Source organism: Colletes latitarsis, chromosome 8 (genome assembly GCF_051014445.1).
Source record: "Colletes latitarsis isolate SP2378_abdomen chromosome 8, iyColLati1, whole genome shotgun sequence".
NCBI lineage: Eukaryota > Metazoa > Arthropoda > Insecta > Hymenoptera > Colletidae > Colletes > Colletes latitarsis.
Genome location: NC_135141.1, coordinates 13,492,005 through 13,514,520, shown reverse-complemented (window position 1 = coordinate 13,514,520; position 22,516 = coordinate 13,492,005). Strand labels below are relative to the sequence as shown.

At 32.6% G+C, this 22,516-nt stretch overlaps 1 protein-coding gene across 1 annotated transcript in view; it reads right to left on the bottom strand.

The window, feature by feature from the left end:
* Kibra (WW and C2 domain containing protein kibra) overlaps window positions 1-22,516 on the bottom strand; it is a 239,783-nt gene that overhangs the window by 20,880 nt on the left and 196,387 nt on the right. The window lies entirely within an intron of this gene.

Here is a 22,516-nt window from a genome sequence, read left to right as displayed (position 1 = left end):
ATGCCGCTGTATTTTATAGCTTTTTCTCGTATATTTTCAGATATTCATACGTTGTTATGAATTCATGCTAATCACACGGGTAACACAAGATTAGGTTTAAAAATAGGTATCTTATCGTTAAATTTCTACAAAATTCGTTCTTATACTCTGTAGTATACCAATTTTGGTATACTTCCATCAAAATTGGACAAATTTTATTCACAAATAACGAATAAAAATTAGGTTTAACGCATTGCTTTGATTATCTGAATATCGACTTCAAAAATCCGTCGACAGATCCCAGTTTACAAATAAAATATTTGTCTTGGCGTTTTGAGTAATAACGACGTTAAATAAATTAAATAAATAAAACAAAATCGTATTATCGTAAGTTACAACGTGTTTCTTAACTCGGTTGCGTTTACTAAGAACTAAGCAATTTTAGAATACTTCCATCAAAATTGGGCAAATTTTATTCACAAATAACGAATAAAAATGTTGGATTCATTCGTAAATTAGGTTTAACACATTGCTATGTGTATCTGAATATCGACTTTAAAAATCCGTCGACAGATCCCAATTTACAAATAAAATGTTTGTCTTCGTGTTTTGAATAATAACGACGTTAAATAAATGAAATAAATAAAACAAAATCGTATTATCGTAAGTTACAACGTGTTTCTTAACTCGATTGCATTTACTAAGAACTAAGCAATTTTAGAATACCTCCATCAAAATTGGACAAATTTTATTCACAAATAACGAATAAAAATGTTGGATTCATTCGTAAATTAGGTTTAATACATTGCTTTGTGTATCTGAATATCGACTTCAAAAATCCGTCGACAGATCCCAATTTACAAATAAAATGTTTGTCTTCGTGTTTTGAGTAATAACGACGTTGAATAAATTAAATAAATAAAACAAAATCGTATTATCGTAAGTTACAACGTGTTTCTTAAGTCGGTTGCGTTTACTAAGAACTAAGCAATTTTAGAATACTTCCATCAAAATTGGGCAAATTTTATTCACAAATAACGAATAAAAATGTTGGATTCATTCGTAAATTAGGTTTAACACATTGCTTTGTGTATCTGAATATCGACTTCAAAAATCCGTCGACAGATCCCAATTTACAAATAAAATGTTTGTCTTCGTATTTTGAGTAATAACGACGTTAAATAAATTAAATAAATAAAACAAAATCGTATTATCGTAAGTTACAACGTGTTTCTAAACTCGGTTGCGTTTACTAAGAACTAAGCAATTTTGGTATACTTCCATCAAAATTGGACAAATTTTATTCACAAATAACGAATAAAAATGTTGGATTCATTCGTAAATTAGGTTTAACACATTGCTTTGCTTATCTGAATATCGACTTCAAAAATCCGTCGACAGATCCCAATTTACAAATAAAATGTTTGTCTTCGTGTTTTGAGTAATAACGACGTTGAATAAATTAAATAAATAAAACAAAATCGTATTATCGTAAGTTACAACGTGTTTCTTAAGTCGATTGCGTTTACTAAGAACTAAGCAATTTTGGTATACTTCCATCAAAATTGGGCAAATTTTATTCACAAATAACGAATAAAAATGTTGGATTCATTCGTAAATTAGATTTAACACATTGCTTTGCTTATCTGAATATCGACTTCAAAAATCCGTCGACAGATCCCAATTTACAAATAAAATGTTTGTCTTCGTGTTTTGAATAATAACGACGTTAAATATATTAAATAAATAAAACAAAATCGTATTATCGTAAGTTATAACGTGTTTCTTAACTCGGTTGCATTTACTAAGAACTAAGCAATTTTAGAATACTTCCATCAAAATTAGGCAAATTTTATTCACAAATAACGAATAAAAATGTTGGATTTATTCGTAAATTAGATTTAACACATTGCTTTGCTTATCTGAATATCGACATCAAAAATCCGTCGACAGATCTCAATTTACAAATAAAATGTTTGTCTTCGTGTTTTGAGTAATAACGACGTTGAATAAATTAAATAAATAAAACAAAATCGTATTATCGTAAGTTACGTGTTTCTTAACTCGATTGCGTTTACTAAGAACTAAGCAATTTTAGAATACTTCCATCAAAATTGGACAAATTTTATTCACAAATAACGAATAAAAATGTTGGATTCATTCGTAAATTAGGTTTAACACATTGCTTTGCTTATCTGAATATCGACTTCAAAAATCCGTCGACAGATCCCAATCTACAAATAAAATGTTTGTCTTCGTGTTTTGAGTAATAACGACGTTGAATAAATTAAATAATTAAAACAAAATCGTATTATCGTAAGTTACAAGTGTTTCTTAACTCGATTGCATTTACTAAGAACTAAGCAATTTTAGAATACCTCCATCAAAATTGGACAAATTTTATTCACAAATAACGAATAAAAATGTTGGATTCATTCGTAAATTAGGTTTAATACATTGCTTTGTGTATCTGAATATTGACTTCAAAAATCCGTCGACAGATCCCAATTTACAAATAAAATGTTTGTCTTCGTGTTTTGAGTAATAACGACGTTGAATAAATTAAATAAATAAAACAAAATCGTATTATCGTAAGTTACAACGTGTTTCTTAAGTCGGTTGCGTTTACTAAGAACTAAGCAATTTTAGAATACTTCCATCAAAATTGGGCAAATTTTATTCACAAATAACGAATAAAAATGTTGGATTCATTCGTAAATTAGGTTTAACACATTGCTTTGTGTATCTGAATATCGACTTCAAAAATCCGTCGACAGATCCCAATTTACAAATAAAACGTTTGTCTTCGTGTTTTGAGTAATAACGACGTTGAATAAATTAAATAAATAAAACAAAATCGTATTATCGTAAGTTACAAGTGTTTCTTAACTCGATTGCATTTACTAAGAACTAAGCAATTTTAGAATACCTCCATCAAAATTAGGCAAATTTTATTCACAAATAACGAATAAAAATGTTGGATTCATTCGTAAATTAGGTTTAATACATTGCTTTGCTTATCTGAATATCGACTTCAAAAATCCGTCGACAGATCCCAATTTACAAATAAATGGATGGTAGTTTACAAACGAATCTAAAGTTTTTATTCGTTATTCGTAAGTAAAATTTATTAAACTCTGACTTCCTCTCTGTACATTTTCCTTTTATTTTTATTCGGTGAATAGAGTAGTTAAGTAAGAAAATAAAATAAGTTTGTACAACTAATGGTGTACGTATAAACATTTGTAATTACGTATCGTGACTTCGATCAGTGTTAAGTTCTTCGCGAATTACAAAAAAATTTTAATGGGAGATTTTAGAGGCGAAAATAAGACGAAAATCAAGAATATCAATTTCTTGACTGAGGCTTCGTTAAAAAGTTATTAAAAAATTAAATTAAAAAATTTTTCAAATCGTTCTAAAAAAATTATTTTTGGTTGCGGGGCTTAGTTACAATTATTTATTGTGAATATACATACCCCTGAAATCTTGCCTACTTTCGAGAAAAAAATTCATTACCGAAAATATAATTTCAGGCCAGAAATGCTTCCCGTTTTCATGCGAATCCTTAAAACGACATAACTTCTGAACGGATTGGACGATTTTAATGTTCAAAAAGCCAAACGTCGCGTATTTTAGTGTAGAATATGTAACAATTATAAAAATATTGGAAAGGTTGTTCCTTGGCCCCGTAATGTTAGAAAAAACCCAAAAAAATGGTCCAATTTTCAAACAACCATAACTCCTTCAATAGTGAATCTATTTCAATGAAACTTTTTGCTGAAATAGAGCTCATGGGTACTTACAAAAAACTATTAGACAACTTTTCTGTAAGGCGTCAAACAAAATTACTAAAAATCAAAAACGAAGTTTTAATAAAACTCCACAAGGGGGTAAGTGATGCCTAAATTTTTCGACGAAGAAAGAAAATTCAAATCGATCTGGAAAAATTATTTTTGGTTGCGGGGGTCAATTACAATCATTTTTGGTGAATAGACCTACCCCCAAAATTCTACCCATTTTCGAGAAAAAAATTGGAAAAGGTGTGAAATTTTTCGACGAAATAAAAAGAATTTCAAATCGTTTTGGAAAAATTATTTTTGGTTGCGGGGGTCAATTACAATCATTTTTGGTGAACAGACATACTCCCGAAATCTTGCCTACTTTCGAGAAAAAAATTTATTACTGAAAAAATAATTTCAGGCCAGAAATGCTTCCCTGAAATTTCAAGTGAATCTTTAAAATGTCATAACTCCTGAACGGATCGGAGGCGTTTGATTTTTCAAAATGCAAACAATGCGTATTTTAGTAGACAATATGTAGAAATTGTAACAATATTGAGAAAGTTGTTACTTGACTCCGCAAAATGAGAAAAACTCCATAAAAGTGGTCCATTTTTCAAACGACCATAAATCCTACAATAGAAAAGGTACCTCATTGAAATTTTTTTCTAAAGCAGAGCCCATAGGTACCTACAAAAGAGTATTAGTCAACTTTTCTGTAGAATGTTAAACAAATTTATTAGAAATGAAAAACAAACTTTTAAGAAAAATCGACAATGGGGTAGGGTAGATAGAGTAGGTAAGTGGTGCCTGAATTTCACGGTGAAGAAAAAAAATTCAAATCGTTCTGGAAAAATTATTTTCGATTGCGGGGCTCAATTACAATCATTTTTGGTGAATAGACATACCCCTGAAATCTTGCCTGCTTTCGAGAAAAAAATTTATTACCAAAAATCTAATGTGAGGCCAGGAATGCTTCCCTGAAATTTCATGCGAAACTTTAAAATGTCATAACTCCTGAACGGATCGGAGGAGTTTGATTTTTCAAAATGCAAACAACGCGTATTTTAGTGGAGAATATGTAGAAATTGTAACAATATTGAAAAAGTTGTTAATTGACACCGCAAAATGAGAAAAACTCCATAAAAGTGGTCCATTTTTCAAACGACCATAAATCCTACAATAGAAAAGGTACCTCATTGAAATTTTTTTCTAAAGCAGAGCCCATAGGTACCTACAAAAGAGTATTAGTCAACTTTTCTGTAGAATGTTAAACAAATTTATTAGAAATGAAAAACAAATTTTTAAGAAATATCGACAATGGGGTAGGGTAGGTAGAGTAGGTAAGTAGTGCCTGAATTTCTCGGTGAAGAAAAAAAATTCAAATCGTTCTATAAAAATTATTTTCGGTTGCGGGGCTCAATTACAATCATTTTTGGTGAATAGACATACCCCTGAAATCTTGCCTGCTTTCGAGAAAAAAATTTATTACCGAAAATCTAATGTGAGACCAGAAAATGCTTCCCTGAAATTTCAAGTGAATCTTTAAAGTGTCCTAACTCCTGAACGGATCGGAGGAGTTTGATTTTTCAAAATGCAAACAACGCATATTTTAGTGGAGAATATGTAGAAATTGTAACAATATTGAAAAAGTTGTTAATTGACACCGTAAAGTGAGAAAACCCCCATAAAAGTGGTCCAATTTTCAAACGACCATACCTTCTATAATAATGAATCTATTTCAATGAAACTTTTTGCTGAAATAGACCTCATGGGTACTTACAAAAAACTATTAGACAACTTTTCTGTAAGGCGTCAAACAAAATTACTAAAAATCAAAAACGAAGTTTTAATAAAAATTCATAAGGGTGTAAGGTGCCTAAATTTTTCGGCAAAGAAAAAAAATTCAAATCATTCTGGAAAAATTATTTTCGCTTGCGGGGTTTAATTATAATCATTTTTGATGAATAGAGATACCCCTGAAATCATGCCTACTTTCGAGAAAAAAATTCATTACCAAAAATCTAATGTGAGGCCAGGAATGCTTCCCTGAAATTTCATGCGAATCTTTAAAATGGGGAGGAGTTTGATTTTTCAAAATGCAAACAAGCCGTATTTTAGTGGAGAACGTAGAAATTCCAAAAATATTCGAAAAGATGTTCCTTGACTCCGCAAAATGAGAAAAACCACATAAAAAGGGGCTAATTTTCAAACGACCATAACTCCTACAATAATTAATATATTTCAATGAAACTTTTTTCTGAAATAGAGCTCATAGGTACCTACAAATAAGTATTAGACAACTTTCCTGTAGGGCGTCAAACAAAATTACTAAAAATCAAAAACGAATTTGTAAGAAAAATTGACAGGGGGTAGGTGCCTAAATTTTTCGACGAAAAAAAAAGTTTTTAATTAATTCTGAAAAAATTATTTCGGTTGCGGGGGTTAATTACAAGCATTTTTGGTGAATAGACATACCTTCGAAATTCTACCTACTTTTTAGAAAAAAATTGGAGCTGTGAAATTTTTCGACGGAAAAAAAAATTTCAAATCGTTTTGGAAAAATTATTTTCGGTTGCAGGGGTCAATTACAATCATTTTTGGTGAACAGACATACCCCCGAAATCCTACCCATTTTCTAGAAAAAAATTCAGTAGAGACGGAACTTTAAACATTAATAACTTTTTAACGAAGCCACCATCAACAAATTGGTATTCTTGATTTTCGTCTTATTTTGGCCTCTAGAATCTCCCATTAAAATTTTTCCCAGCCGAGCACCAAGTATAGCGCATTAGGGGTATCTCTATGCTGAGAAGCATAACGCTGATAATAGTATCGATTGGTTGACGCGCACATGCAGCTCATCGCTGAATTATTTAAACCGTCTATGGTGTATGTAGATAGTCGAAATATTTCGAGTAACATAAATTTAAATAATTGTAAGCAATATGATTCACGTAGTGTGCAACAAGTTCTTATAACTTTGTAGACTTTATGGCGTGGAAACGGAATTCAAATCTCGAAATACTATAATAATTTGTTACTAGTATCACCGATGCAAATTTTGATTCTGTCATTTGATCGATCGATCGGTCTGATTCGGAAATCTTATATGAAACATTACGATACTGCAATCGTTCAAAAATTACTTTTCTTAATGGCACTGTATATTTATAAACACACTGTAGAAATACTGGAGGAATTCGATGATCATAAACACACACACACACACACACACACACACACACACACACACACACACACACACACACACACACACACACACACACACACACACACACACACACACAGAGAGAGAGAGAGAGAGAGAGAGAGAGAGAGAGAGAGAGAGAGAGAGAGAGAGAGAGAGAGAGAGACGCGTACACACACAAACACAGACACATTGCATGTAACAATGTTATAAACAGTGTTTATGTTAAAAAAAAGATCACTGTAGCGGTCAATCACTTTTTATAATTATAACATATGACTTTATCATCATTTGGTCACCAAAAAAATAATTAAATATCTTGTGAACAGGAAACGTGACACAAAAATTTCTTCTTTTTTCTTTCGTGGAATAGGATCACATTTTTATCGGAAAGAGAACAAAGTTATCTTCAAATAACTTTTAAAACACTTAACGAATAAAAAATTAGCAGGATAGTTGCATGTTTTTCTTGGAATTGAGAAACTTTTGTATCGAACGGTTTTCTCGAAAATATTCTTTTTTCAACCATCACCTTGTTTACGTACGTTAGAAACCGAATGACCGATTTTAGAAGATTCATAACATTGTTTAAAACTTGTTGCAGAAAAATAGAATTTGTTCACGTTCTCACACAATTCAAGTATTGACGTGAAAGGAACTATACCTTCGGTGCTCAAGGTGCGATGACCATACAATTTTCATGGAAGAAAACTAAGGAATTCTAAAACAAGAGTAGAAAGGGTTAAAGAGAGGGGGGAAAAACTGAAAATTTGCAGAAAGGCTTCCAGTTACCCAAACGTACATTGATCCTAATTAATGTCGCGTTTTACGAATATATTTGCATCGACTGATTCGGTGAGACTTTTGACGCGGTAGGAGAGATTTATCAAATTTCGAATGTTATTATTGGTATAGGATAAATGAAAGAGTAACTGACCAGCTCCCGGTGGAAGGGAGGCTTGCACTCTCAAGAAGACGTTCGAACTCTGTAGAAGAAAGATAACGATTTGTACGATCGCACCGAATGAAACCGACAACGCAGAACATAAAACGCCGCAAAGCAGCATTGCGGTGAACGCGCTCCGTTCTGACTAAGGAGAGGGAAACGCCGTCAACGATCCCACTAGGTTGCCTAGCTAATCCAAATGGCAGTGAACAGTGTGGCCAGATCTGGCATAATTGAGTGCATCGACGTCGACGTTAGTAACGACGAATATCCTTAGCATCTGACGGAGTGGTGGGGATAGCAGGCGTACACTACCGCACGAGCCACCTATACGTGAGCTCGGTACTTCGCGCAACTTCGGGAAATCGATAAAGAACGCTAGTGTGAGTCTTTCCTTGTTGCTCTTGTAACAGCTGAAATACGACCTCGCGATAGTCGGCATACAATTCCAAGTCTCGACTGCCCCAGCATTTTTACTTTCTGACCTACACACCGGGACAAAAAGATAGCACATCTTATTGTTGGATGACCAACACGACCAGACAAACACCACTCCGTCACATTGCAAACATTACTCATCCAAACGTCCTAGTCACGATTCCTAAACCTTACTCATCCTGAACCTCGTACCCTTCCTGAGTCACACTCTCCCTTGACCATCGTCCCTACCTCTGCCTATTTCCAGCAATAGCATATAAACGCCTGCAAAACCGAAAAACATCTCAGAAAGAGTTTAGTATTCAGTCGACCTAACATTTGTACGAGTTCTCTTATTAAATAAAGTGTTGTTAAATTCATTGGAATCCAACATTATATTTTCTCACATTTTGTGTTAAGGGGGGAGTCTCATGTGAATGATAGAAGATTGAACCATTTTTCTTAATTTTTTTTAAGGAAATCTTAAATTTGACGCTATGATTCTTTTTTGCAGCTTACTTAGCTGTCCTTTGGGAATGCAAGATAATTTTTCTATTAATTTTTATTAACTTTTAATGTTATTATCACGTCCGCAGTAAACATGTGTTTAAACACTGGCGTGCGTGTTTACAGCTCTCAATGATGACCGAATCAGAAAAATCAAAAAGATTTTTACTCGGTAGGTTTACAGTTATCGCCCGGACCAAAATAATTAATTTATGTTGCAAGTTCACAAAATGGTGAAAGCTTAAAGTAAAAATTGCAAAATTTCGTCGTTTCTTTTGCAACTTTTTAATAAAAAAGATATGATAAACTCATTATAACAATTTGATTTTGGTTCGGGCGAAAACTATTAGTATGTGGAACAACATGTAAAAATTTCAAAGCAATCGAATGTATAGTTTTTGAGATTTTATGAACGCCAGTTAAGAAAATAACGTTTCGAGAAAAACGCGTTTAAAGTTTGAAGAGTCATTTCCTACAAATTGTTGCATTGTATTGTAAGTTTACAATACTAATCAATTCCAGCTCCATACAGAATTCCTTCGGATTTCTCGAATTTATCATCCCGCTCTATTCTTTCATCCTTACGAGCTGTTCTAGCCTCTTTCGAAGCATCAGATCAACGACGGTTGGCCTTGAACATACGTTCCTCGTCCTGTTCTTTCGCAAGCTGCATAGCTTGTGGACCAATTTACACGCCCATATTCTCCATTATTTTTAATAAAGTTCCGAACCTTCATTGAAAATACAAGCTGCACAGTGTGTACAAATTTCCAAAATTTTTTTTCCGCAAAATAGATGTTTTGGTGTCAAATACCAAACGCACGAATTGAAATTTTCATTATTATTTTATGTGTTTGCACCAAGACTTTTAGAGTTAAATAAATATTATATATATTAATATTAGAGTTAAATAAATATTATATACAGGATGGGGCAGTAATTATTAGCACCTCAGATATCTTGGAAACTATAAGTTTCACAGAAATGTTTGCTAAAGTAAATTGCACAGTACGAAGGGCGCTATTGGGTGGCGATAATAGTTTTTTTGCAGGTGGAGGTACTTCGGACATTTCAAGGTCACATCCATTTTTTTTAATGGATCGGTATGTTTTTGCTTCCGTATCACGATAGAGGATCTTAAAACGAGTTCAACGACCTATTACACAAGGTCATTGAAGATCATAGAAAGTAGAGGAAGGCGATAATACTTACGGTTTTGGTAGTAAATGAAACATGTTTATAGTAGGTGTTCGAAATGATGACCATCACTGTCAATGCACCGTTGGATTCTTTTTACGAGTGATTGATTTGCAAGTCTTACAGCGTCAGAACTTATTGATGCACAGGCTGCAATAATTCGCTGTTGCATATCGTGAAATGTAGTTGCTACTTCTTTGTACACTTTCTCTTTCAGTGTTCCCCACAGAAAGAAATCTAAAGGTGTTATGTCTGGTGAACGAGCTGGCCACGATATTGGATTCGAAATTTTTCATCGAGTTCCCTTCGCGCAATCGATGAATAATGTGCTGGGCATCCATCATGTTGATACCACATGGTTTGTCGTATAAATAAAGGTAACTCTTCTGGCAAAAGACCCAATGTATCCTTAATAAAATTAGCATAGACGTTGCCATTGAAATTTCCATTGATAAAATAAGGTCCAATAATTTGATCACCTATGATACCGCGCCATACATTCACAGACCATTGTTTTTGATGTTCAACCTGTCGCAGCCAATGTGGATTTTCCGCTGTCCATAAATGCACGTTATGCAAATTAACATTCCCGTGATTTGTGAATGTTGCTTGATCAGTAAATAAGACGGTATTAAAAAAAAGCTCATTGTTTTGAATCTGACGTATAGCCCATCGAGAAAACTCAACGCGATTCATAAAGTCGTTCGCATGCAATTCTTGGTGAAGACTAACGTGATGTGAGGGTGCAAAATGCGAAGTACGCTCCTCCTACTAATGCCAGATTCGCGTTCAATTTGTCGCCAACTAATATGAGAATTTCTAGAGCACACCGATTTCCATTTCTTCGTTAATTACTCGTTTCTGGCGTTCACTTTTACGAACACTTAAACTACCGGTTTGCCTAAGTTTATCATACACATTTTTAAATGTTTGACGCGAAGGCTGAGACCGATGTGGATATCGTTCAGCATACAAGTTTGTAGCCCTTACAGAATTTTGTTGGCATTCGCCATAAATAAGAAGCATATCAAGCTGCTCTTGAAACGGATACATCGTGCCGGATTGACCGATTTATCGATACTAATCTTATGATGTTTATCTTACTCTGCAAACTATTAAAGTGTCCTTCAAGCAGTGTTTATTCTCAGTGAAGTAAACGGTAAGCATTACGCATTCCTCTACTGTTGACAATACGTATGTTTCATTTACTACCAAAATCGTAAGTATTATCGCCTTTCTCTACTTTCTATGACCTTCAATGACCTTGTGTAACAGGTCGTTGAACTCGTTTTAAGATCCTCTATCGTGATACGGAAGCAAAAACATACCGATCCATTAAAAAAAATGGATGTGACCTTGAAATGTCCGAAGTACCTCCACCTGCAAAAATACTATTATCGCCACCCAATAGCGCCCTTCGTACTGTGCAATTTACTTTAGCAAACATTTCTGTGAAACTTATAGTTTCCAAGATATCTGAGGTGCTAATAGTTACTGCCCCATCCTGTATATTAATCCAAATTCCATATAATACAAATCATGTGAATCATGCCAACTAGAATAATAACAGACAATCAGTAACACTTTGGTTACTAATGAAATTACTTCACTTTATACAATTACGCGGCACGGATTATAAATTCATTTCCTAACAAAGACACCTTTCTAACAAATCGTTAGATGATAGTTCTTCGTATATTGGTTTCAAAATATTTTTTGAAAAAACGATAAATCCGGTAATCGCCGCGAGGGCTATACAAAAAATGCTCCATAATCCACAATACTTGACATTTTGCTCTCAAAATTTAACAGTACATTCTTAAATATACAGGGTGTTCGGCTACCCATGAGAAAGATTTTAATGGGGGATCCTAGAGGCCAAAGTAAGACGAAAATCAAGAATACCAATTTGTTGATGGAGGCATCGTTAAAAAGTTATTAACGTTTAAAGTTCCGCCCATACTGAATTTTTTTCTAGAAAGTGGGTAGGATTACGAGGTTATGATGTTCATTCACCAAAAATGATTGTAATTGACCCCCACAGCTAACAATATTTTTTTCAGAACGATTTGAAATATTTTAATTTCGTCGAAAAATTTCACACCTTCTCGAATTTTTTTCTCGAAAATGCGTAGGATTTCGGGGGTATGTGTAATGACCAAAAATAATTGAAATTGACCCCCGCAACCAAAAATAATTTTTTCCAGAACGATTTGAAATTTTTTTTTTTCGTCGCAAAATTCAGGCACCAAATTAGATTCTCGGAAAGGAATTTTTTTCTCGAAAATGCGTAGGATTTCGGGGGAATGTGTAACGACCAAAAATGATTGTAATTAACCCCCGCAACCGAAAATAATTTTACCAGAACAATTTGAAATTTTTGAATTTAATTGTTAATAACTTTTTAACGAAGCCTTAATCAACAAATTGATATTCTTGATTTTTGTCTTATTTTGGTTTCTAGTATATCCCATTAAAATTTTTCCCAGGGGTGGCCGAACACCCTGTATATACTTTCAAAAAATGAAATATAAAAAAAATCGATTCTTTAGAGGTCTCACATGAGACTCCCCCCTTAAGAGCTGATTAAGATACATATTTTCTTTTACTGATAACTCAGAGCATGTTTGTGTATACAATTTACGAAATATCGTCCACAACATATACTTCAACAGGATTCTAACAAAAAAAATGTAAATATTACTGTTTACAAGCGGGGCAAAATGATAGCACACGTGGTAAATCTACGCTTTCCAGTTTCACTGAAGCTTGCGAATTACGAACATCAAGCTCGGAACATAGTTAATAAAATCCGTGATATTATTTCATGTTGTATATTTCTTCAGAAAAGGCGAAATATTATTACAAATGGGTCGCGGAAAGAGATTGAACGCGTGTGAAATGGACACTATAATAAAATTGAAAAAAGAACAATATTTAGTGACAAAAATAGTAAAAATTAGGAATAGAAGTCGAAAAGTAACAATGAATTTCTTGAAAAATCCGGAAAACTATGGTAAAAAGACGAGTTCTGTAAAGTCTGAATGCCCAGGAACTACGTGCAATACTAACAGTAGCATCAAATTCTAAGATGACTGCAAGGCAAATTGCTCAAAGTGTTGGTGTAAACACTAATACAGGGTGTTCGGCCACCCCTGGGAAAAATTTTAATGGGGGATTCTAGAGGCCAAAATAAGACGAAAATCAAGAATACCAATTTATTGATGGAGGCTTCGTTAAAAAGTCATTAACAATTAAATTCAAAAATTTCAAATCGTTCTGGAAAAATTATTTTCGGTTGCAAAGTTCAATTACAATCATTTTTGGTGAATACACATACCTCCGATATCCTACCCATTTTTGAGAAAAAAAATCGGGGAGGTGCTGAAATTTTTCGACGAAAAAAAAGACTTTTGAATCGTCTTGGAAAAATTATTTTTAACTCCAGAGGTCAATTGCAGGCATTTTTTGTGAATAGACATACCCCCGAAATCCTTCTCAGTTTCGAGAAAAAAATTCCTTACCAAAAATATAATTTCTGGCCAGAAATGTCTGCCCGAATTTTCATGCGAGTCTTTAAAATGTCATAACTTCTGAATGGATTGGACGATTTTAATGTTTAAAAAAGTAAACTACGCGTATTGTGATGGAAAATATGTACAAATCGCAAAAATATTCGAAAAGTTGGTCCTTGACCCCGCAAAATGAGAAAAACCTCATAAAAATGGTCCAATTTTCAAATAGTCATAACTCTTACGATAGTGAATATATTTCAATAAAACTTTTTTCTGAAGTAGAGCTCATAGGTACCTGCAAAAAAGTATTAGACAACTTTTCTGTAGGGCGTGAAACAAAATTACTAAAAATGAAAAAGGAATTTTTAAGAAAAATCGACAGGGGGTAGGTGCCCAAATTTTTCGACGAAAAAAAAAATTTTTAATTAATTCTGAAAAAATTATTTTCGGTTGTGGGGGTTAATTACAAGCATTTTTGGTGAATAGACATACCTTCAAAATTCTACCTATTTTGTAAAAAAAAATTCGAGAAGGTGTGAAATTTTTCGACGAAAAAATAAAATTTCAAATCGTTCTGGAAAAATTATTTTCGGTTGTGGGGGTCAATTACAATCATTTTTGGTAAATAGACATACCCCCGAAATTTTGCGCATTTTCGAGAAAAAAATTCAGTACGAACGGAACTTTAAACGTTAATAACTTTTTAACAAAGCCTCCATCAACAAATTGGTATTCTTGATTTTCGTCTTATTTTGGCCTCTAGAAAAATGCAAATACAAAACACGAGAAAAATTGAAAAAAAAGTCTTGGTTAACTGTGCAACATAAGATGAATCGATTACACTTTGCGGAAAAGAATATTCGTATGCGAAAAAAATGGCGAAGAATAATATTCACAGATGAAAAGAGGTTTAATTTAGATGGACCCGATGATCTGAGTTACTATTTTCATGATATGCGAAAAGAGGAACAGTTTTTGAGTCGTCGGCAAATGGGAGGTGGTGATGCGATGATTTGGTGCGGTATCGGATACTATAGTAAAATGGAAATCAAATTTATAACAGGAAAAATGAATAGCAAAATGTATTTGGAAATGATTAAGGAACAAATAAACACGTACGCCAGTAGAATTGCTGGAGAGAAGTTTATTTTTCAACAGGATAATGTCGCAGTACACACTACAAAAGTAGTAAAAGAGTACTTTTCTCGAGAAAAAATTCGCGTTTTGGATTGGCCAGCAAGGTCACCCGACCTTAACATTACTGAAAATTGTTGGGGAAATCTTGCCCGAGCTGTATATGGAAATGACAGACAATTTGGAAATATTGCCGAATTAAAAAAATGTATTCAAGGTGAGTGGGAGCAATTCAAGCGAAAAACTATTAAAAAACTCTATAAATCTTTGCCAAAGAGAATGATGGCTGTTATTAAATGTAAAGGAGAAGCCACAAGATATTAAGCATTAAATATTATTCGTTGATTTATCGTTACACATAATTTTAAGTTAAACGTGCTATCATTTTCTCCCACTATATTGCCTTAAAAGTTCTTTTTTTTTAAATAAAATTGTATAGATTGGAGAAATTCAATTCATTTTCAATTGTGTATGTTTATAGAGGTATTTTGCAAGAATGGATGAAAACAAACTCTTGGTTGTAATGTTAAATAAATAAAAATTACGTTATTTTTAAAGTGTGCTATCTTTTTGTCCGGGAGTGTATGTAAGGTATAAGTACTGTTAGGAAATGTATTTATAATCCGTGCCGCGTGATTGTGTTAAGTGAAGTGATTTCATTAGTAACCAAAGTGTTACTGATTGTCTGTTATTATTCGAGTTGACATGATTGACATGATTTGTAATATATTGAATTTGAATTAATATATATAATATTTATTTAACTCTAAAAAGTACCATAATGAAAAAAAAAATTTCGAAAATTTTTTTTAGCGGAAATACACATTTTAAGACCCCCTGATCATATTGTGACTATTAGAACAAAAGAAATTTTTTTTTATTCCTATTCTATTAACATGATTGCGTCTAAACGGTTAAATGAATTTCAATAATAAAAAAAAATTTCGAAAATTTTTTTTAGCGGAAATGCACATTTTAAGGCCCACTGATCATATTGTGACTATTAAACCAATTTTTTTTTTGTTCCTATGCTATTAACATGATTGCATCTAAACGGCTGAATGAATTTTAATGAAACTTTACATTTAAGTTTTATGTTTTCATTTCAAGGTCTGATTAGATTTTAAGCGCGATACGTCTTATAGTTTTACAATTATTTCGATGCAAATACATTATTTGAAAAATTTTTTAAAACATTTTATAGAAATGTATAAATACCATAATAAAAGAAAAATTTCGAAAATTTTATTTCATTATGGTACTTTCCTTACACCTTACATAGGTCGGAAAGTAAAAATGCTGGGGCAGTCGAGAATTTGGGAATCGTATGCCGATTATCGCGTGGTCATATTTCAGCTGTTACAAGAGCAACAAGGAAAAGCTCACACTAGCGTTCTTTATCTGTTTCTCGAAGTTGTGCAAAGTGCCAAGCTCACGTATACGTGGTTCACACGACGATAGGCTATGCTTGCTATCCCCACCACTCCGTCAGACGCTAAGGAAGTTCGTCGTTACTAATGTCGTCGTTGATGCACTCAATTATGCCTGACCTGGCCACACTGGTGCCAACACAGTATTTTGACATGCGCACACGCGTTTCACTCGTTGCTTCGCCGACATTTTTAATATGTAGTTTTATTCTATCTGACATACAGGGTGTTCGGCCACCCCTGCGAAAAATTTTAATAGGGGATTCTAGAGGCCAAAATAAGACGAAAATCTAGACTACCAATTTGTTGATGGAGGCTTCGTTAAAAAGTTATTAACGTTTAAAGTTCCGTTCGTACTGAATTTTTTTCTCGAAAATGCGCAAAATTTCGGGCGTATGTTTATTCACCAAAAATTATTGTAATTGACTCCTACAACCGAAAATAAATTTTCCAAAACGATTTGAAATTTTTTTTTTCCGTCGAAAAATTTTACACCTCGAATTTTTTTCTAGAAAAAGCGCAAAATTTCGGGAGTAGGTCTATTCACCAAAAATGATTGTACTTGACCTCCGCAACAATAAATCAACGAATGATATTTAATGCTTAATATCTTGTGGCTTCTCCTTTACATTTAATAACAGCCATCAATTCTCTTTGGCAAAGATTTATAGAGTTTTTTAATAGTTTTTTGCTTTAATCGCTCCCACTCATCTTGAATACATTTTTTTAATTCGGCAATATTTCCAAATTGTCTGTCATTTCCATATACAGCTCGGGCAAGGTTTCCCCAACAATTTTCAATAATGTTAAGGTCGGGTGAGCTTGCTGGCCAATCCAAAACGCGAATTTTTTCTCGAGAAAAGTACTCTTTTACTACTTTTGTAGTGTATACTGCGACATTATCCTCTTGAAAAATAAACTTCTCTTCAGCAATGCTGCTGGCGTGCGTGTTTATTTGTTCCTTAATCATTTCCAAATACATTTTGCTATTCATTTTTCCTGTTATAAATTTGATTTCCATTTTACTATAGTATCCGATACTGCACCAAATCATCACATCACCACCTCCCATTTGCCGACGACTCAAAAACTGTTCCTCTTTTCGCATATCATGAAAATAGTAACTCAGACCATCGGGCCCATCTAAATTAAACCTCTTTTCATCTGTAAATATTACATCGCCATTTCTTTCGCAAACGAATATTCTTTTCCGCAAAGTGTAATCGATTCATCTTATGTTGCACAGTTAATCAAGACTTTTTCTTCAATTTTTGTCGTGTTATGTATTTACATTTTTCTAGAGGCCAAAATAAGACGAAAATCAAGAATATCAATTTGTTGATGGAGGTTTTGTTAAAAAGTTATTAACGTTTAAAGTTCCGTTCGTACTGAATTTTTTTCTCGAAAATGCGCAAGATTTCGGGGGTATGTCTATTCACCAAAAATTATTGTACTTGACCCCCGCAACCACAAATCAACCGCAACAATAAATCAACGAATGATATTTAATGCTTAATATCTTGTGGCTTCTCCTTTACATTTAATAACAGCCATCAATTCTCTTTGGCAAAGATTTATAGAGTTTTTTAATAGTTTTTCGCTTGAATTGCTCCCACTCACCTTGAATACATTTTTTTAATTCGGCAATATTTCCAAATTGTCTGTCATTTCCATATACAGCTCGGGCAAGATTTCCCCAACAATTTTCAGTAATGTTAAGGTCGGGTGACCTTGCTGGCCAATCCAAAACGCGAATTTTTTCTCGAGAAAAGTACTCTTTTACTACTTTTGTAGTGTGTACTGCGACATTATCCTGTTGAAAAATAAACTTCTCTCCAGCAATTCTACTGGCGTACGTGTTTATTTGTTCCTTAATCATTTCCAAATACATTTTGCTATTCATTTTTCCTGTTATAAATTTGATTTCCATTTTACTATAGTATCCGATACCGCACCAAATCATCACATCACCACCTCTCATTTGCTGTCGACTGAAAAACTGTTCCTCTTTTCGCATATCATGAAAATAGTAACTCAGACCATCGGGTCCATCTAAATTAAACCTCTTTTCATCTGTAAATATTATTCTTCGCGATTTCTTTCGCATACGAATATTCTTTTTCGCAAAGTGTAATCGATTCATCTTATGTTGCACAGTTAACTAAGACTTTTTCTTCAATTTTTCTCGTGTTTTGTATTTGCATTATTCTAGAAGCCAAAATAAGACGAAAATCAAGAATATCAATTTATTGATGGAGGCTTCGTTAAAAAGTTATTAACTATTAAAGTTCCGCTCGTACTGAATTTTTTTCTCGAAAATGCGCAAGATTTCGGGAGTATGTCTACCAAAAATGATTGTAATTGACCCGCCGCAACCAAAAATAATTTTTCCAAAACGATTTGAAATTTTTTTTTCCCGTCGAAATATTTCATACCTTTTGGAATTTTTTCTAGAAAATGGGTAGAATTTCGAGGGTGTGTCTATTCACCAAAAATAATTGTAATTGATCCCCCAACCGATAATAATTTTTTTAGAATGATTTGAAATTTTGGAATTTAAGTGTTATATAATTTTTTAAGGAAGCCACCACCAACAAATTGGTATTCTTGATTTTCGTCTAATCTTGGCCTCTAGAATCCCCTATTAAAATTTTTCCCAGGTGTGGCCGAACACCCTGTATGCTCTGAATACATAAACATTGTATGACGGTGTTTCTACTTAAAAATTAAGATGGTTTAAAACGGTTGAGATATCCCCAAATCTTGATTTAGAGCCAAGTCGTGTTGTAGGAACACCGCGTTTAACGGGGAATTTCCCTAATTCTCGAACCGTGTTCTAAGAGGGATAATTTAAAAATACTCAAAATGAATTTATTTTCTTTTGTTATACAGAGTATTCGGCTATCCCTGGGAAAAATTTTAATGTGAGATTCTAGAGGCCAAAATAAGACGAAAATCAACAATACCAATTTGTTGATGGAGGTTTCGTTAAAAAGTTATTAACAATTAAATTCAAAAATTTCAAATCGTTCTGGAAAAATTATTTTCGGTTGCGAGGGTCAATTACAATCATTTTGGGTCATTAGACATACCCTCGAAATCCTACCCACTTTCTAGAAAAAAATTCGAAAAGGTGCGAAATTTTTCGATGGAAAAAAAATTTCAAATCGTTTTGGAAAAATTATTTTCGGTTGCGGGGGTCAATTACAATCATTTTTGGTCATTACACATACCCCCGAAATCTTACGCATTTTCAAGAAAAAAATTCATTACTGAAAATTTAATTAGTTGCTTCAATTTTTCGACGAAAAAAAAAATTTTAAATCGTTCTGGAAAAATTGTTTTCGGTTGCAGAAGTCAATTACAATCATTTTTGGTGAATAGTCATACCCCCGAAATCCTAACCATTTTTGAGAAAAAAATTCAGTAAGTGGACAAATTTTTTGACAAACTTGAAAACTTTCAAATCATTCTAAAAAAATTATTTTCGGTTGCTGGATTCGATTGCAATCATTTTTGGTGAATAGTCATATCCCCGAAATCCTAACCATTTTTGAGATAAAAATTCAGTAAGTGGACAAATTTTTTGACATAATTGAAAACTTTCAAATCGTTTTAGGAAAATTATTTTCGGTTGTGGTGGCCAATTACAATCATTTTTGTTGGATAGTCATACCCCCTAAATCCTAACCATTTTCGAGGAAAAAAATTCAGTAAGTGGACAAATTTTTTGACAAAATTGAAACCTTTCAAATCGTTTTAGGAAAATTATTTTCGGTTGCGGGGGTCAATTACAATCATTTTTGGTCATTAGACATAACCTCGAAATCCTACCCACTGTCGTAAAAAAAATTCGAAAAGGTGCCTAATTTTTTCGGCGAAAATAGAATTTTTGAAATCGTTCTAAAAAAATTATATTTAGCGAGGGGGGTCAAATACAATCATTTTTGGTGAATTGATATACCCCCGAAATCCTGCGTAATTACGAAAAAAAAATTCAGTATTGGCGAAACTTGAAACGTTAATAACGTTTTAACGAAGCTTCAATCAACAAATTAGTAGTCTTGATTTCCGTCTTATTTTGGCCTCTAGAATCTCCCATTAAAATTTAAATGAATACATAAACTGAATAAACTGAATACATAAACATTGAATGACGGTGGTTGTACTTAAAAATTAAGATGGTTTAAAACGGTTAGGACATCCCCAAATCTTGACTTAGAGCCAAGTCGTAGGAACACCGTGTTTAACGGGGAATTTCCCTAATTCTCAAACCGTGTTCTAAGAGGGTTAATTTAAAAATACTTAAAATGAATTTATTTTCTTTTGTTATACTATATACAAATTTCTGTTATAAAACGATATTTTCTGTTTTATATGATTTTATATCTTGGAGAAACGTATTCCCTTGATTTATGTTAACTTAAGTTAAGTTTCGCTTAACACGGAACGAATCACTCGTGTTATAGGAGGGTTGACTGTACTTACTTGTCTCAGTATTTGAAAGTTTCGAAAGACCTAACTTTTATGCTTCCCTTCGGATTAAAAGATCCAAGTGGTAAAGGTAAACGTTTCGCAACTATTGAAATTGTTATAGAACCATTTATTGTAAGTTTAAATGATATCGACAATACTTTTGGATAGAATACAGATTGAATAATATTATAAATGTATCATTAATAAACTGAATTCGAAGTAATACAAAAATATTTATTTATAATTTGTTTTGTACTTTTAGTTCATCCATTATTTAGATATAGATAAGGTAAAAGACTCGATTACTGTCACCCGAACGATCAATTCTAACAATTTGCATTCATTTTTTTTAAATTTATTTATAAAAAACATACGTTTCTTCTTTCGTTTGTTATTACTAAATATTTGCAATTTAAGAAAAAAATACTGCAACTTTCAAAGATTTCTAGTTACATTTCTACATTCAATAATTTAAGAAGAATCTTTTGGTAATATTATTACCATCCCTAAAATGTGTTTGATCGAATTATTATCAACCGATGCTGTCAGGATGAAAGACCCAATTACTGTCCTCTTAACCAAAGATCAAATGCACGTATTAACGAAGTTCAACAATATTTTGTTTTGCATGTTTCTACAAATAAAAACGTACAATGTACTACAATACGACAAACAAAAATTGGACAAATTTTATTCACGAACAACGAATAGAAATTTTCAATAGATTCGTAAACTAATTTCTGAGGACGTTTTGTTTGTAAATTCATTTATAAATTAAAATTTATTAACGAATTGTTTATATCAATATTCAACTGAGTAAAGCCATGGGGGAAGCTTTATGAGCAAATCTAATATTTTTATTTATTATTTCAGAATAAAACTTGCCCATATATATATATATGTTATAAACATTGTACATGTAATATACTTACGTGCCAAAAGTTAGATTAAGGGTATACAGACTACAGTTTTGTTTCTATGAGCAAATATCGTAATAACAGTAATTCCAACAATTCGTGAAACGCTTGTACCAGTTACTATCATTCGAATGTCAAACAAAAAACCTAATCGACTGTTGTATTACGATTGCTATTATTTTCTATGATGCTTAATATAATTGTTAGAATTTATTTATTGTGGACGAAATAGAAAAATAGATAATAATAGTTTGTAACAGAAAAACATGGATGCCCGTCAGCTGAACAGAATTAAACAAGCAACAACCCAGGCAATCAATAAAACAAAACGTTTGCAGTCAATACCCGGACTCGCTAATTACCGCTAAATTCAACAATAATCTAAAGAAATCATATTTTATTATGTTTATAACTCAACTACTTTTCTTAGCCTTTTCTTTGGTATCTTCGCTTTCTCGCTTTTAAGTCATCTTAAAATTTTCTATCATTTCATACAAAAATCAAGTCCTGTCTATCATATTCATTGTATATTACTTTATATTAGATTTTTTTACGTATAATTTTATAAGGTTCGTTCGATATTTAAGTAAAATAATTTAAAGCGACAGTAAATGGGTCCTTTACCCTATACAGGGTGTTCGACCACCCCTGGGAAAAATTTTAATGGCGAATTCTCGAAGCCAAAATAAAGTTAAAAAGTTATTAGCAATGAAATTCAAAAATTTCAAATCGATCTCGAAAAATTATTTTCGGTTGAGGGGGTCATTTACAATTATTTTTGGTCATTAAACATACACTCGAAATCCTAACCATTTTCGAGAAAAAAATTCAGTAAGTAGACAAATTTGACAAAATTGAAAATTTTCAAATCGTTTTAGAAAAATTATTTTCGATTGCAGGGGTCAATTACAATCATTTTTGGTGAATAGTCACACCCCCGAAATCCTAACAATTTTAGACAAAAAAATTCAGTAAGTAGACCAATTTTTTGACAAAATTGAAAAC